Source organism: Canis aureus, chromosome 11, assembly GCF_053574225.1.
Source record: "Canis aureus isolate CA01 chromosome 11, VMU_Caureus_v.1.0, whole genome shotgun sequence".
NCBI classification, from domain to species: Eukaryota; Metazoa; Chordata; class Mammalia; order Carnivora; family Canidae; genus Canis; species Canis aureus.
This window is the reverse complement of record NC_135621.1, coordinates 68,990,865-69,005,667: the sequence shown is the minus strand read 5'-3', so window position 1 is coordinate 69,005,667 and position 14,803 is coordinate 68,990,865. Positions and strand designations below refer to the sequence as shown.

At 44.9% G+C, this 14,803-nt stretch overlaps 1 long non-coding RNA gene across 1 annotated transcript; it reads right to left on the bottom strand.

Annotated features, from left to right (window-relative positions):
- Window positions 1-2,696: 2,696 nt before the first annotated feature.
- Window positions 2,697-13,378, bottom strand: LOC144324305 (uncharacterized). Its single transcript, XR_013389831.1, has 2 exons — window positions 13,137-13,378; window positions 2,697-5,673 (listed from the first exon to the last, which is right to left on the bottom strand). It is a non-coding gene; the product is annotated as an uncharacterized LOC144324305 (long non-coding RNA).
- Window positions 13,379-14,803: the final 1,425 nt, after the last annotated feature.

Sequence of the window (14,803 nt, the reverse complement as noted above, 5' to 3'; positions counted from 1 at the left end):
GTGGAGAAAAAGGAACCCTCTTGCCCTGTTGGTGGGAATGCACACCGGTGCAGCCACTGTGGAACAGTTGGGAAGTTCCTTACAAAGTTAGAAAATAGAACTACCCTACGATCCAGTAATTGCAGTACTGGGTATTTACAAAAAATAATAATAATAATTCAAAGGGATATATGCACTTTAATATCTATTGTAGCATTATTTATAATAGCCAAACTGTGGAAGCAGCATCAAGAGTCCACTGATACATGAGTGGATAAGAAGAGGTGGTACACACGCACAGAGGAATATTACTCAGCAATAAAAAAGAATGCAATGCCGCCATTTGCAACAACATGGGTAGAGCTACAGGGTATAAATCTAAGTGAAATAAATCAGTCAGAGAAAGACAAATACCATATGATTTCACTCATGTGGAATTTAAGAAACAAAACAAATGAATAAAGGAAAATAAAAACAAATTAAAAAACAGACTCTAGGGACGCCTAGGTGGCTCAGTGGTTGAGCGCCTGCCTTTGGCCCGGGCTGTGATCCTGGAGCCCTGGGATCGAGTCCCATGTCGGGCTCCTTGCATGGAGCCTGCTTCTCCCTCTGCCTGTGTCTCTACCTCTCTCTCTGTGTCTCTCATGAACAAATAAATAAAATCTTAAAAAAAAAAAAAAAACAGACTCTAAAACAGAGAACAGAGGGGAGGTGTGTGGGGGGATGGGTGAAAAATATATATGCACATATATATTCTAGTTTTCACTTGATCACCGTTTGTATGATATTTTTAAATCCATTTTGAAGGATAATTTTGGAAGGTACAGAATTCTAGGTTAGTGGGCTTTCTCTGAACATTTTAAGTGTTTCATTCACTGTCTTCTTGCTTGCATGGTTTTCTGAGGAAAAGCTGGATGTAATTATTATTTGTGCTCCTATATAGGTAAGCTGGGTTGTTTTGGCGGGGATGGGGGGATTTTTTTTTTCTTTTTTAGCTTTTTGGTTTTATTTGTTTGGTTTTTTGCTTTACCTCTGCCTTCTTTCCAGACTTTTTCTTTTTGATTTTTAGAAGCTTGAGCGTGATGTGTGTAGGTGTAGTTTTCTTGGCATTTGCCCTGCTAGTATTCTCGGGGCTTCCTGGATTTCTGGTTTGATGACTGATATCAATTTGAGGGAAATTCAGTCATTATTGCTCCGGTTCCTTTCTTTCTTCTCCTTCTGGTGTTCCCATAATATATACTTTATACCTTTTGTAGGTATATAGTTCTTGGTTATTCTGTTCTATTTTTTTTTTTCAGTCTGTTTTTCTATTTTCTTTTCAGTTCTACAAATTTTACTGACATATCCTTAAGCTCAGAAACTCTTTCCTTAGCCATACCTATTCTACTAATGAGCCCACTGAAGGCATTTTTCATTTTACTTACAGTATATTTTATCCCTAGTATTTCATTTTGATTCTTTTAAAATGTCCACCTCTCTGCGCATATAACCCATCGGTTCTTACATATTATTTATCTTTTTCATTAGATGCATTAGCATATTAATCATAGTGGGTTTTAAATGTATGGTCTGATGATAATTCCAACATCCCTGTCCTATCTGGGTCTGGTTCTGATCCTTGCTATCTCTTCAAACTGTGCTTTCTGACATTTGGGGTTGAACGGTGGGCATGATGTAATGGGTAAAAGAAACTGTGGTAAATCCTTTAATGAAGCAGTGGTGAGGTCCGAGTTGGGAAGGGGAAGGAAGCATTCTATGGCCCTATGATTAGATCTCAGTCTTTTAGTGAGTCTGTGCCCCTGGATGGCAACTTCATAAATGCTTCTCTTTAATTTTTTTAACCTCACACCCCCAGGTGGTACAAGATGACCGGAGGTGGGTATTTCCCTTCTCTGGGACTCTTAGGCTCTGATAATAACCCAGTAGATTAGGCTCTTATAAAATAGCTTCTCTTAAGAGAAGGAATTTTTACTTCTCAGACTTGCCCACACCGAGCCTCTAGCAATTCATCAGTTCCAGTTTAGGTTTCCTATCTTGGTCTTGGTTCCTGTGCAAGTTTCAGTTCTTGGGTTTCTGGTCCTCAGAGTTGTGGTTCTGTGTATCTTTGTGTTTGTCTCTCCAATTCTGGGGGCAGAATTTGGCCCTGTGACCTGATTTGTCTCACAGATCTAAGAAGTGTCATTGATTTTTCAGTTTCTTCAGGTTTTATTTTGTTAGGATGGAGTGATGATTTCCAAGCTCCTTACATGCTAGACCAGGGAATTTTTTTTTTAAATTACCATCATGATTCAATAAGAGAAAGAGAGAGAGAGAAAACTTTTTTCAAAACCTCATGTTCCCTCTTGCTTGACATTAACCCATGGATAATTTAATCCACTTGTTTGAATTCAGTTTCCTTCTTTGTAAAAAAGGGATATTGATATATAGTTTTTCAAATATATATAAATATATATATATTCAATTCATATTCAGTTGAGGATCTGGTGAGTCATAAGTCTTCAATAATTGTTAGTTCCTTTCTCCTTCCTCTTATCAGTTGCCACAATAAACCACTTAATCTCCCCGAGGCTATTTCTTCATCTTTCAAATAGGGATAATGATGCCTAAGCTTACAAACTCACAGGACTGTTTTGATAATCAAAGAGTCAATGCATGTTATCATACTTAAAAAAAAAAAAAACCAGGATAAGTCATTAAACAAAGACAAGGCAAGAATATTAGCAGCATAATAATTATTATTATTATCATTACAAATATTCAAGGCTATGCCTGACTCACCTGTCTTTATGAGGTTTAACACTAAATCAGCAAAGTCTTACATGATGATCCAGCCTGAGCTATTTTCCAAACCAAACTGATCATTTACTTGGTTTAACATTTTTCCATCTTCAATAATCAAAGCCCTTTGTCTCCAAGAATGTGTAAGACTCGTCAAGTTTTCAGTTACCTTTCCTGAATTTGAGAAGCCTAAGCACAGAAGGCTGCAGACAAAGCTGTCCAGTTCTCCGCACTCCCACTCCAAGGTAGAGTCACTCGGTCTTAGGCTCACAGGTGCCAGTACGTCACCCACTCTCAGACTCCCTGCCAATGGACATGCTTTGAGTGATGCAGCGTGTGAGCCCTCTACCTCCTTGAGACCAAGAGCATCGCCCTGAGCGTTGTAAGCCCTGCACAGCTGAAGGCAGGAGAAGACCTGGGCAACCGTTCAACATTCTCCTCCACCTGCATCACGTTTCTTCCCCAGGCCTTCCCATTTGCCGAAATGCCCCACTCGCTCTTTGGACCCTGCCAGGCTCAAGTGCCCAACCGACTGTCCCCACAGTTCTCTTTGTCCCACTACTCAATAACTCCCATGCAACATCCTCCTGGAACTCATTCCCTCGGAGCAGCCCAATTAGGTCCCCGTCCTGCATGGTAAACCTCAAGATGCTCCCACAGAGCCGGCAAATGCCTTTCCCTGCATCCTTTTCTGCTACTTCAAGTGAAAGAGCACTGCTTTGTTGATGATGCAAAGCATCTTGCGTAATCACTCATAACTAAACTGTTGCCATGATGTCTTTCTTAAAAAAAAAAAAAAAAATCCCCTTATTGCCTGACTTGCACAGTCAGCAGTTTCCTTACGGCGCCGCTCATTACTGTCCTCGCATTAATCCTGTGCACTGTGATGCCCCCCCCCCCCGCCCAGTATGGGCTTTCCTTTCCTCTTCATATAGTTTGCTTTTCACTGTAGCTGCTGAGCAGCATAAATCAATACAATGCGCACCATAAACACCACAAGTGCTAACCCTGCCAATTGGCTCTCTTTAATTGGTTTCAGCTAAAAACCTGTAAACCTATTTGAAGTGAAAAAGCAGACAAATCAAAGGCAAGATGAATGACCTGAAAGCCCTCACTGAGCCAGGGGTTGCGAGCTCCAACATGGTATTTTTCATCTCTGTCGTGGGTTGTTTTTTTTTTTTTTTTTTTTTCAATTTCTTTCTGGATCCCTTTTACATCCCAGGTATTATGCTTCAGCTGCCACCGCATTTATAATTACAGAAAAGAAAGTGTAAATACTCCAGAGGCCGAGTGGTGCATTTTAGCAATGGAGCCAATGGAGAAAGCAACCTGAAGGGAATGAATATCCCCCACGATTAGGGTTATGTTGACGATTTTCCGTGGTTCTCTTCTCGATGAGTAAACTCGAGCCCTGAAGAATTCTCCCCCAGATGTCACCCACGAATGGCAGATTTGCTGGACATTTTTATCACCATGTTGAGTTTTCAAAACCCATGGCTTTGTTTGTTTCAAAATGCATTTACGTTTCGATTCGCATCGCTGCAGGGACTGCCTATGGTTCAGATATTATCCATTTGCTTATCCACAGTGACAACACTGCCTCGGGAATGGTTTAGTTTCCAAAAGCCTATCATTCTGTTGGGGCCGAGGTGATTGGATAAAGTCATTTCACTTGAAGGAGTCCTGGTCAAGGGTCTACGAGAATGGCCTCTTTGCCAGACCCTTCCGGAGTTGGCAACGGTCCACTTTCTTCCTCTTGCCTCAGGTGAATACTCTACTCAAGCAAATTACCTCGTCCACAATCAGAGCCACTGAGCCAGGGACCCTTTTCTAGAAGGTTCCAAGTCTTGTCAAGCATGCAGTGGTATTTGAACAGGAGAGCTCATGTGTTCAACCAACGATAATTAAAAATACGTGTCAAAGCAGCCACAGAGAAATGCCCTGGGTAGAGACATACCAAGGTTGACATTCATGGAAGAGCTTGTCAAACGGCAAAACATGTGCATGCACATGTCTTACAGACGCACACGCCATCAGAGGAAAGGGGTGTTGGTTGGGCCTGTGTTTCAGAAGTGCGGGCGGCGTCTCGCAAGCAGGGCCGTCTCTGAGGCAGTTGCCACATCTACACTGTCATTTCAATAACACAATCATTTCATCACACTCTGGAAACCACTTTTATCTTCTGTTTCGTTTAAATAGTAGCTGTGGCCACATTTCATGAGAGGCTAGATACTAAGGCAACCCCAAACTCGATTCATAAATCTTATGTTCAGAGTGTGCAAACGCAATCATCTGGCACGTCCGTTCAGATCTTTCTTTGGTGTTATTTTATGGTTCTCATTAGCAACCCCCAAAAATGCTACCAGCGCAATGTTCAGGGTTCCCCGTGGGGCTGAATTTCTAGTCACACCCTGAGCATGAGGCTAACGGTATACACTGTGGCCCACCCAGGGCTAACGCACACAGGGAGAGGAGATCATTACCGGGGTCATCTTGGTCCTAATCACTCATCGGACCAGGCCCTTTGATTAGAGACTCCGAACAGGTTGAAGAGAAGATCTCATTACAATATGGCAGGTCAAGGGACAGTAACGGGGAAGCACAGAGCTCCATGCTCCTGGTTTTGATGAAGTCGTCATCAGAACGCCCTTTCCCTGAGGTTTTGCTTCCTGTGATGGCATGCTCCCCCTCCTTCCTTGACTCTCTCCTTAGGTGACACAGGTACAACTTCATTTATGCTAAGAACCGGGTTTCCCATTTTAGGATGCCTTGAAAGAGCTGTTTTTAAGCTAATGGATCACAGAATACTCCATAATGTAGGTGTGTTATTCAGTGTAAGATGTTTCCCAGACTGTTTCCTTGCTGCCGTGTAGACGAGGAAGGGGGCAGGTGGGGAAGCAGTTGGGCGGACGCTACCTAGTGATAAACAATTGAAAAGAGTTAGAAAATGCTTTTTTTTTTTTTTTTTTGGTAGCCTGTATTACAAATTTACTGGGAATTCAAAAAAAAAAAAAATCACCTCATCAGCTCTGTTTCAGTGAGCTGAGCTATTTAGAGCATACAGAGACCACAGCCGGGGAATTTCCACAGATGAGCTCACCTGGGTGTTCAGAGGACAATCAATTTTCTATAGTTTGTTCATAAACAGAAATAGGTAGATTTCCCAGCACAGAATTTCCTTCCTAACTTTCTCTTCCCTTAACATCCCTTCTCCACCAAAACTAGAAAAAAAAAAAAAAAAAACAGTTGTCTAGGCTTTGGCAAACACCATGTTGACGATCCTCATCTAATTGTAGGCTCATTAGAAAGAGATGTTGAAAGTAGAATTCTTCTGATCTGCCATTCTGTTTTTTTTCTCTTTCTTTTTTCTTTCCATGGCTTATTTCATGTTTAATCTTTAAAGTTAAGATAAATCTCCACAGGAAAAGCAAAATATCCCTTTAATGCGAGTGTACACACAGCTTAACCTTTTCACAAAAATAATTTTCATTTAGCAAAATAGCTTAAATATTAATACCATTGAAAAAGACTAAATGCAAGGTGGCAGAAGGTGGAATGCCGGTGCCAATTTCTGGCTGTAATTAAGGCTTCCCTACCCTGGAGCCACCATGATGTTGAGTTCGTCTACCTTGCGATGGAATGAGCTGGGGTATGTGTTCAGAGTGTGGGGCTTACTGAGAACATGATAGTGCTGCTTTTCTGGTAACAGATCCTGCTCACAGTCACTCTTTTTATCCTTGCCCTGAATCAAAATGCATTCATGAGAATATAGTCAGAGAACATTTCAAGAAGACTGAAAAACCACTGGTGTCCCACCACTTCCAAAAAGACAACACCTTTTTTTTTGCTTTGCCAATGTGGATTTGATTACTTTTCCTTTTTACATTTTTTTTCATTTAAATTCAATTTGCCAACACATAGCTTAACATCCAGTGGTCATCCCATCAAGTGCTCTCCTCAGTGCCCATCACTCAGTCACCCCATCCCCAACCCTCCTCCTCTTTTGCAACCTTTTGTCTGTTTCCCAGAGGCAGGAGTCTCTCCTGCTTTGTCTCCATCTCTAATTTTTCCCACTCAGCTCCTAACACACTCATGTGTTATGGCCACATAGCCCCTTCAGGATTGCAGACAGTGCTCCTTCTCTGGAGCCACACGATTTGTTTTGGAGAAAACTGATCCATGTACCTTTCCTTCTGCCTTCATCACTCTGTTCCTATCGACTCCACAGATCTGGATGTTGTGACACAGTGTCCCCACCACCTTCTCTCCCTCCAATCTGTGATAGTGATAAAGGAAACCTCATTTAAAATGTTGTTGGGAGGGATGCCTGGGTGGCTCAGGGGTTGAGTGTCTGCCTTTGGCTCAGGTCGTGACCCCGGGGTCCTGGGATCGAGTCCCACATCAGGGCGAGCCTGCCTCTCCCTCTGCCTGTGTCTCTGCCTCTCTCTGTGTGTCTCTCATGAATAAATAAATCTTACAAACAAACAAAAAAGAAATGGAGTTGGGAGGCCAGAAGGTGGATCTCTGGTGCCCTAGTACTTGACATACCTTTCATTCCCAACCAGAAAAAGCTGTTTTACTAATCCTAGAAGAAGGGAAGAAGGCTTTCTCCTGGCCTGGCAACAGTCCAGCCAATGAGAGATGGCCGTAAGTCAGCCAATGAAAAGCCCAGTGAACTCCGATGACCTTTTGGTTTATAATAGCCCCTCCCAACTCCGCCCTTTTCTCTATGAAAAATAAGCATTTCTCTCTTTTGTTTTCAGAGATTGCCTAGGGTTTGGCTGCAAGGAGCCTGAAAGTCAGCCTGCAACTTTCTGCCATTCCCGAATAAACCCATTTTGCTGGTGAAATCACAGGTGGTTTTAAGTTCAACAAAGCTAAATGGCGATTCTGAGCCAAATGCACCCGCCCAGTTCAGAACAACCATCACTATCGAGGTACTTGGGGTTCTGTGCCTTCACAATTCAAAGAAATTTGGAGAGTTTTCCCATGTCTCCAACTGGTACTTTGCTGGTCAAGAAGAGGCAAATGGAAGGGAAGACTTGACGTGGTACCATCATTCCAGACATCTACCCTTTCTTTGTCTTCTTTTGAGTGTCAACCAAAAGCATATTTTCATCTTTTAATAAGAATTGTGCAGTGAAAGTGAGATCAGCTAACCTTCTGGACTGCATTCCCCACTGGCTTTCAAAATACATGCATCAACATTCCTATTTAGCACCACCTGCAAGAAAAGTCTATGGTCAGCGTTCAGGCTCAATAATGTAAAACTGAAAATTATTAGTTGGGAAATAGGTTTCAGAATCAGGTCTACAGAGGATAACTTTAAACAGAAACTTTCCTCTTGGAGGCAGCCTTCGTTGTGCCTTACGAGCGTGCTGTACTAGGGATTTATCTGTTAGCTTCATCCCCTTCGAGTCACACTCATTCTTCTAAATCAATGGCCTTCGAATACAAACTCAACGTTGTGAAGTAAGGGTATATCTATCCTGTACCAGCTTTCCCCAACTGGATTCTCTCCAGAGAATTGAGCCCCATTGAAAATGATTCGAATGACCTTTTTCTCAGTTCTCCTCAGGAAAGGTACGTTGCTAGTACTGTTCTAGATGCAGAGTAAATAAATTAATTCTTTACATACAATGGGTGCCCCCGGGCCTTGGGACTTAAATCTTTAGCCAGCCAATGAGAAGGGTTGCCAGGTGTTAAAAGGCCGTAGAAATGTCCTAACCAGCTAATCGTGTTACAAGGACCTCTCTGTCCCCAAACATGACTAACATGGCCACACCATCAAGATGACTCATACTACTACTGGTGAGAAGACACCAGAAAATAACTTCTATGTGCTGACCAGTCACTATACCAAGCACATAAAACTCACCTAACTCTTTTAAACAACACAGCAGCTGTATGACATGAGTATTATTATTATTATTATTATTATTATTATTATTATCCCATTTGACAGCTGGGGAGATGATAGTTGGAGAGGTTAAACTGGCAAAGGCCACATTTGAACCCAGGGCTCACCTGCCTCTTCACCACCAGGAGACAAGAGAAGTGACTTATACTGTGACAGAGGCGAGGCAGAGGTAGTGAGGCTAAGGAGGTGACGAAGCCGAGAGAGCTGATGCGCTCATTGGAACAAACAGAAGAAGGAGGAGGTCGGGATGGAAGGCAGGTTGGTTGATGACCAAGGCCAAAAAGGACAAGGCACAGGGAAGAAGAAGAAACACAAGAAGAGGATTGGGGCCCCAAAGCTTGAACAACCTTCTTCTCTCACTGCCCTCCGCCGTCTACCTCAGCCTTCTTTTTGGCTCCCAAAGGACAGTGTAGGACATTTCTTTTTTTTTTTCTTTTTTTTTTTGTTTTGTTTTCGTTTTTTTATTTATTTATTTTTTATTTTTTATTTTTTTCAGTGTAGGACTTTTCAAATACAGTGTGTGGGGTAAAGAAGCAAGTAGAGCATGCCAGTCAAAAACCTGGAAGCAGCACAATGAGGGCTGCAAACTGACCTCCTCGAGTTCAAGGTGATGTTCAGGGTAGAAGCTGAAGGCTCTGCAAGCCCAGTGGTTTCCCTTCATGTCTCAATAAATCTCTTGTGTCAGTTTTCTCCCCTTTCCCATTTTGTAAAACTGTTTCACCGATTGGTTGATTTGCTTTGATGAGGAGAGACTCCCTCACTTAAAGTTCTTCTCAACTTTAGGACTGCGGCGTTGGATATCAGGGATAGGGTCTTTTTCTTCTTTTCTGGCATTTCATGGGATATAAGCCTTTGGAGATGATAAGATGCAGCATCGTTTTGCGTGCCACCAACGAAAAGGAGCGGCTGTTCCTGCTTGGCCAACCACTCCTGAAAGTGGCCTCCTCGGTTTAAATACGTTAAAATGTGAGGGGAACATGTGTTCCCGAAACCATGAAATGTGGTGGCTCTTTGTTGTTCATCACAACTGCTCCCACAGTCCGTGTCCCCCGGGGAGTTTGGGGGCTGCTCTCTTGAGCCACCATCTGAGGCTGCTGACCAGGACCCGACACCACGGCTGCTCCTTCCTGCTTGATGTAGGTCCGGGCCTGCTGAGAGCTGGGGCCGGGGTCCGTGCCTGGGAGCCAGCACAGGGCCAGGCACCGAGAAGGCACTCGGGGGAAGCTTGCTCTCTTCACAGAGTCCTTTGAAGTCAGGCCGAAGAAGCCCTGGTCTGCGTTCTGACATGCACCGCATGCATGAGGTAGGCCGGGCACATGTCATCGCCTGTGCTTTACAGAAGAACCCGGACGAAGTGGCTCCGCGCGCCCAAGGTCACCCCGGGAAGCAAATGGCGTTGCTGTTGGGAAAGCCTACAGTGTCTGACTCCTCCTGGTGCAGGACTTGTCCTGCCTTCTGTTCCCGGTCTCTGCTCCCAAGCTGAAGTGTCGACTCTGGAGGCTCCATCTGGTATCTCCCGCCATTCTGCAGGCTGGGGAGCACCACGAGCCCCTGGGATTCATCTCTGGGACCTGGGCCCTGTGTGGCTGCCCAGGGGACCTGGGGGCCCTAGCCTCTGGGATGCCACCTGCCACCTCTCTGCTAACCTTGCTGTCCTCAACTCCCTGTCTACCCTCCCAGTCCCGCTGGGATTGCAGGAGCCCACTGGGCTTTTCTCTCTGAAAGGGGAAAAAAAAGTCAAAACATATTATCTTTTCACTGCTCCTTCCTTGCTGCAAAAGGGAAACTTCACTAGCAGAAATGAGAGCATTTAACTCGTGAAGATTTAGGAAAGAGGAGATTTATGGGAGATAATCCTCCCTTGATTTGAATACTTTTGACCCCTTCCTCCTCCCCCCCCATTTTTTTCCAAAAAATGAAGAAAACTATTTTTTTCACGAAGGGGGTATCGACGGGATTGGGACGCTGTGGGTCTCACTGTAATGATACACTTTCTTTCCCATTAAATAATAAAATATGCTGTAGAGTCGCACAACTCCTCAGACCCAGGCGCCATTAAGCCAGGCTCATCAAGCACCATCCATGTGGAAAGACATGGATATATTTTTACCTGGCACATACATATTTCATTTGCAGCTGCCTCACACCCTTTGCTTCCTGTTGGTCACACACTCACTCCTTCCCAAAACACAGAACAGGGAAGGAGGGAAGGAAGGAGAGAGAGAGAGAATCCATTTTATTGATGACCGAGAATAAAAAGAGCTGCAATGTCTGCAAAGAAACCATGAAAGAATATCTATAATTCTTAATAATGTAACTCCTAGCTATTTTTTTGTTTTATTTTGTTTTGTTTTTACCTGTAAGGTGTATTTTTAAGTGGCTTGATTTCAGTGGCTACCGGCTGGGTTCAGTCACGTTCTGTTCTACCAGTTGGGAACGATCGGATATTTTCCCTTTATCTGAATTTCATTTTTCCTCCATGTTGGCCCCGAAACCCCAAAACCTTATGCTTAGGAGGGACCTGTTGAGGCTTATGCGTTGAAGCCCCGTAAAGATACAAATCACGAATTCCATGGCAAAACCCACTAATTGTCAGATTTTTGTGGAAGTCTCTAATTAAATCCCATAGGAAAAGAACACCATGCAGCGGAAAAAGAAAAATCAGTCATTTAAACGACTCTGCTAAGAGCTTAAAATAGACACAGAAGAACATCCTAGAAGTGTGGGGCTGTTTTTTTTTTTTTTTCCAGGCTAGCATAAGAAAAACAGGAACAGAGAAATGTTGGGCTGGATAATAATATTCTAAGCATCTGAAAGGTAGCATCTATAAAAACTTTATGAGATGCGCTAAATTTATTCCAGACCAAAATCGTCATCGACTGACTGCCTGTTAGATTGTCTTTATTGTCTTTCTTTCTTTATAGAGCTGTCACAGGGAGATTCCTCATGCTCAGCCAATCATGGAAGATTCCTTAAAAACCCTGGAGAAGAAAGGGATTGGTACATCAACCTAATCCATGCAGATGAAAACCCCTCCTCCAGTTCTACTGACAACAGCTACCGCCCCCCGCAAAAAAGCAGGGCAAAACAAAACAAAAAACCCAAGTGTCTTTTATGAGACACTCTCCAACGGAACAGATGACAAATCCCCCCAAACATAAAACAGATTTCTCTCAAAGGAAAAGCAGTACACTCGAACCACAGGACCCTCACCAGGTTGCAAATAGCTTTCTCGCGGATACGAACCTGCAAAGAGGCATCAGTGGAGGTTCCTCCAAGAGTTAAACATAGACCTGCCCTACGACCCAGCAATCGCACTGCTGGGGATTTACCCCGAAGATACAGGTGCAGTGAAATGCTGGGACACCTGCACCCCGATGTTCATAGCAGTAATGTCCACAATAGCCAAACTGTGGAGGGAGCCTCGGTGTCCATCGACAGATGATGGATAAAGAAGCTGTGGTCTGTGTATACACTGGAATATTCCTCAGCCATTAGAAACGACAAATACCCACCATTCGCTTCGACGTGGAGGGAACTGGAGGGTATGATGCTGAGTGAAGTAAGTCAGTCGGAGAAGGACAAACATTGTATCTTCTCATTCATTTGGGGAAGATAGATAATAGTGAAAGGGAATAAAGGGGAAAGGAGAGAAAATGAGTGGGAAATATCAGACAGGGAGACAGGACATGAGTGACCCCTAACTCTGGGAAACGAACAAGGGGTGGTGGAAAGGGAGGTGGGCGGGAGGTGGGGGTGACTGGGTGACAGGCACCGAGGGGGGCACTTGGGATGAGCACTGGGTGTTATGCTATATGTTGGCAAATTGAACTCCAATAAAAAAAATTAATTAATTAAAAAATAAGAGAGAGAGAGACATCAGAATTGAGCTGGATGTCCCAGATCTTAGCGAGGTCACCCCCCGGGTCTTGCCTCACACCGCACTCCCCGAAGGCCGGGCCAGCTGCCCTGTCCAGAGCCGCTCCGCTCCGACCCGGTCACAGCTCCCGGCGTCTCCCGTCTCCCCGCCCTCGGTCACCAGATCACAACACTGGCCAGGAAGGTGCAAAGGTGTGCGAGGGCCGAGCTGGTTCAGGGAGCTGCCTGGACTCCGTTTCCCCCCTGCCTGGCCCAAGAGCAGGCCGGGGCTGTGCAGGACTCTCCCTAGAGTCCCTACCACACCCCCCAACCCCATGTGCGTGTCCTACGTGTTGCTGAAGCACAATGAGGCCCCCAGGGGTGGACCTCACCCTCTGGCCCTACCCCACCTCACCCCTGTGTGGCCTCCTCCTCCCCACCCACTTCAAGGACCACAGGGCTGCCTCCCTGTGCCTCCTCCACCCGGCAGGCCCCCAGGCCCAGTGGCAGCCCCGGCCCTCTCTGCCCAGGGTGAACCTTCCCCTGCGGGTCTCCCCCCACAGCGACAACCCGTCAAAGTCCCCGAGGTGGCGTTTCTTACCGTATCTATCACCCCGCTCCCCCTCTCCTGACGGGGCAAGAGCCCGGATCCCTGCTAAGAGCCTTGGCTTAGCCACGTCCACGGAACCCTCCAGCCTCCTCGCCTCAGCTGCCTTCTTTCTCTCTGGAGCCTCAGTTTTCCTTTCCAAAATTCCAAAATTCTCTCCTCCTCTGACTTCCTGAAGGCCTCAGTCTCCTGGTTCTCCTGCTGTTCCTCGGGCCCCTCCTTCCACCCAGCTTGTCCTGGGCTTGTCACACTCCTCTCGCACCCCCCCCCCCTTCTCAGTGCTTCCCCAGCTCCCTCCCCCGGGCCTGGCTTCCACAATGACTGACCGGTGGTGTTTACCATCTCTAACTCTACCATGTGGCTCCCGTCTCTGCCACAGCTCTGTTTACGCCCCTGACAATTTTCCCAGTGAACATACATCCCATTTCACTTTACAGCTTAAAATGCAGACAATCCTTGGAGAAGTAAAATTCCAGCAAATTCTTTCCTAAGAGTTCATTTTGATGGAAGAAGGAGGGGAAGAAGAGACCCAGGTCAGACGTTGTCTATTCCTCAATTTTTCACGTATCACAAGTGGGATGATAGCAGTGTCTTTCTTATATCAGCCATCAGAGAGATCAAAACGTCTTGAACATCTTAAAATTGTAATATTACTATTACTTACTGGCCTGCGTACAACTCGTTTTTGCTCTGGGAAAGCTCTCCTGCCTTTCACGCCTTCCATTCTTTTCTGAGGCAAAGAGAGAGAGTTTTGATTAGAATACCTCTCAAAATTTTCCCTGGTATCTCCCTTTGAAAACCTGTTGAGAGGTCCCTGTCGGCCCCTGAATTCACTAGAAAACGGAGTTTCACAATAGATGAGAGAAGGTATAATGTAGGCATAAAAGAAACAGGAAAATGGGAATTCCTGGTATAAATACAGACTCAAAATCCTTCTTACATCCAGTAGGAATACTGGGGTAGGAAGCATCGATACAAGAAAAGACACCTGTTTCTTAATGTTGTTCACCATTCTGTCTACTGCCAAATATCCAATACAAAATACGTGTGTGCTTGCGATGCACCCTTTCGTCCCTTCTCAGAATTTGGGAGGATAAGGAAGGTGCTTGGGCATAAATTAGGAGGCTGGGCTGCCATCAAATCACCCCCTTGTTTTAGGATCTACAACTATTGTACGCTGACTAATGAAACTCACCACATATTTTTGGTTCATTCTTTCTACCCTGGATGTTAGGCGTGTCCATGTGACTTGCTTTGGCCAATGAAATGTGACTACAGGGGATCCCTGGGTGGCTCATCGGTTTAACGCCTGCCTTCGGCTCAGGGCGTGATCCTGGGGTCCCAGGATCGATCCCACATCAGGCTCCTGCATGGAGCCTGTTTATTCCTCTGCCTGTGTCTCTGCCTCTCTCTCTGTCTCTGTCTTTCATGAATAAATAAATAAAATTAAAAAGAGAGCGAGAGAGAAATAAATGTGAGTAAAAGTGAAAAGGACACCTTCAGGCTGAAGCTGTAAACACCTTGATGCAATTCATTCTATTCTCCTATTTGTTTCCTGCCATGGCCAATGGCAACACTACAGAAGAAGTGCCCATGAGCCTGCGTTCTGAGGTCAGAATAATGCAAAGAAGCATCCCCGGTCGACCTGCAAAGAATACGGA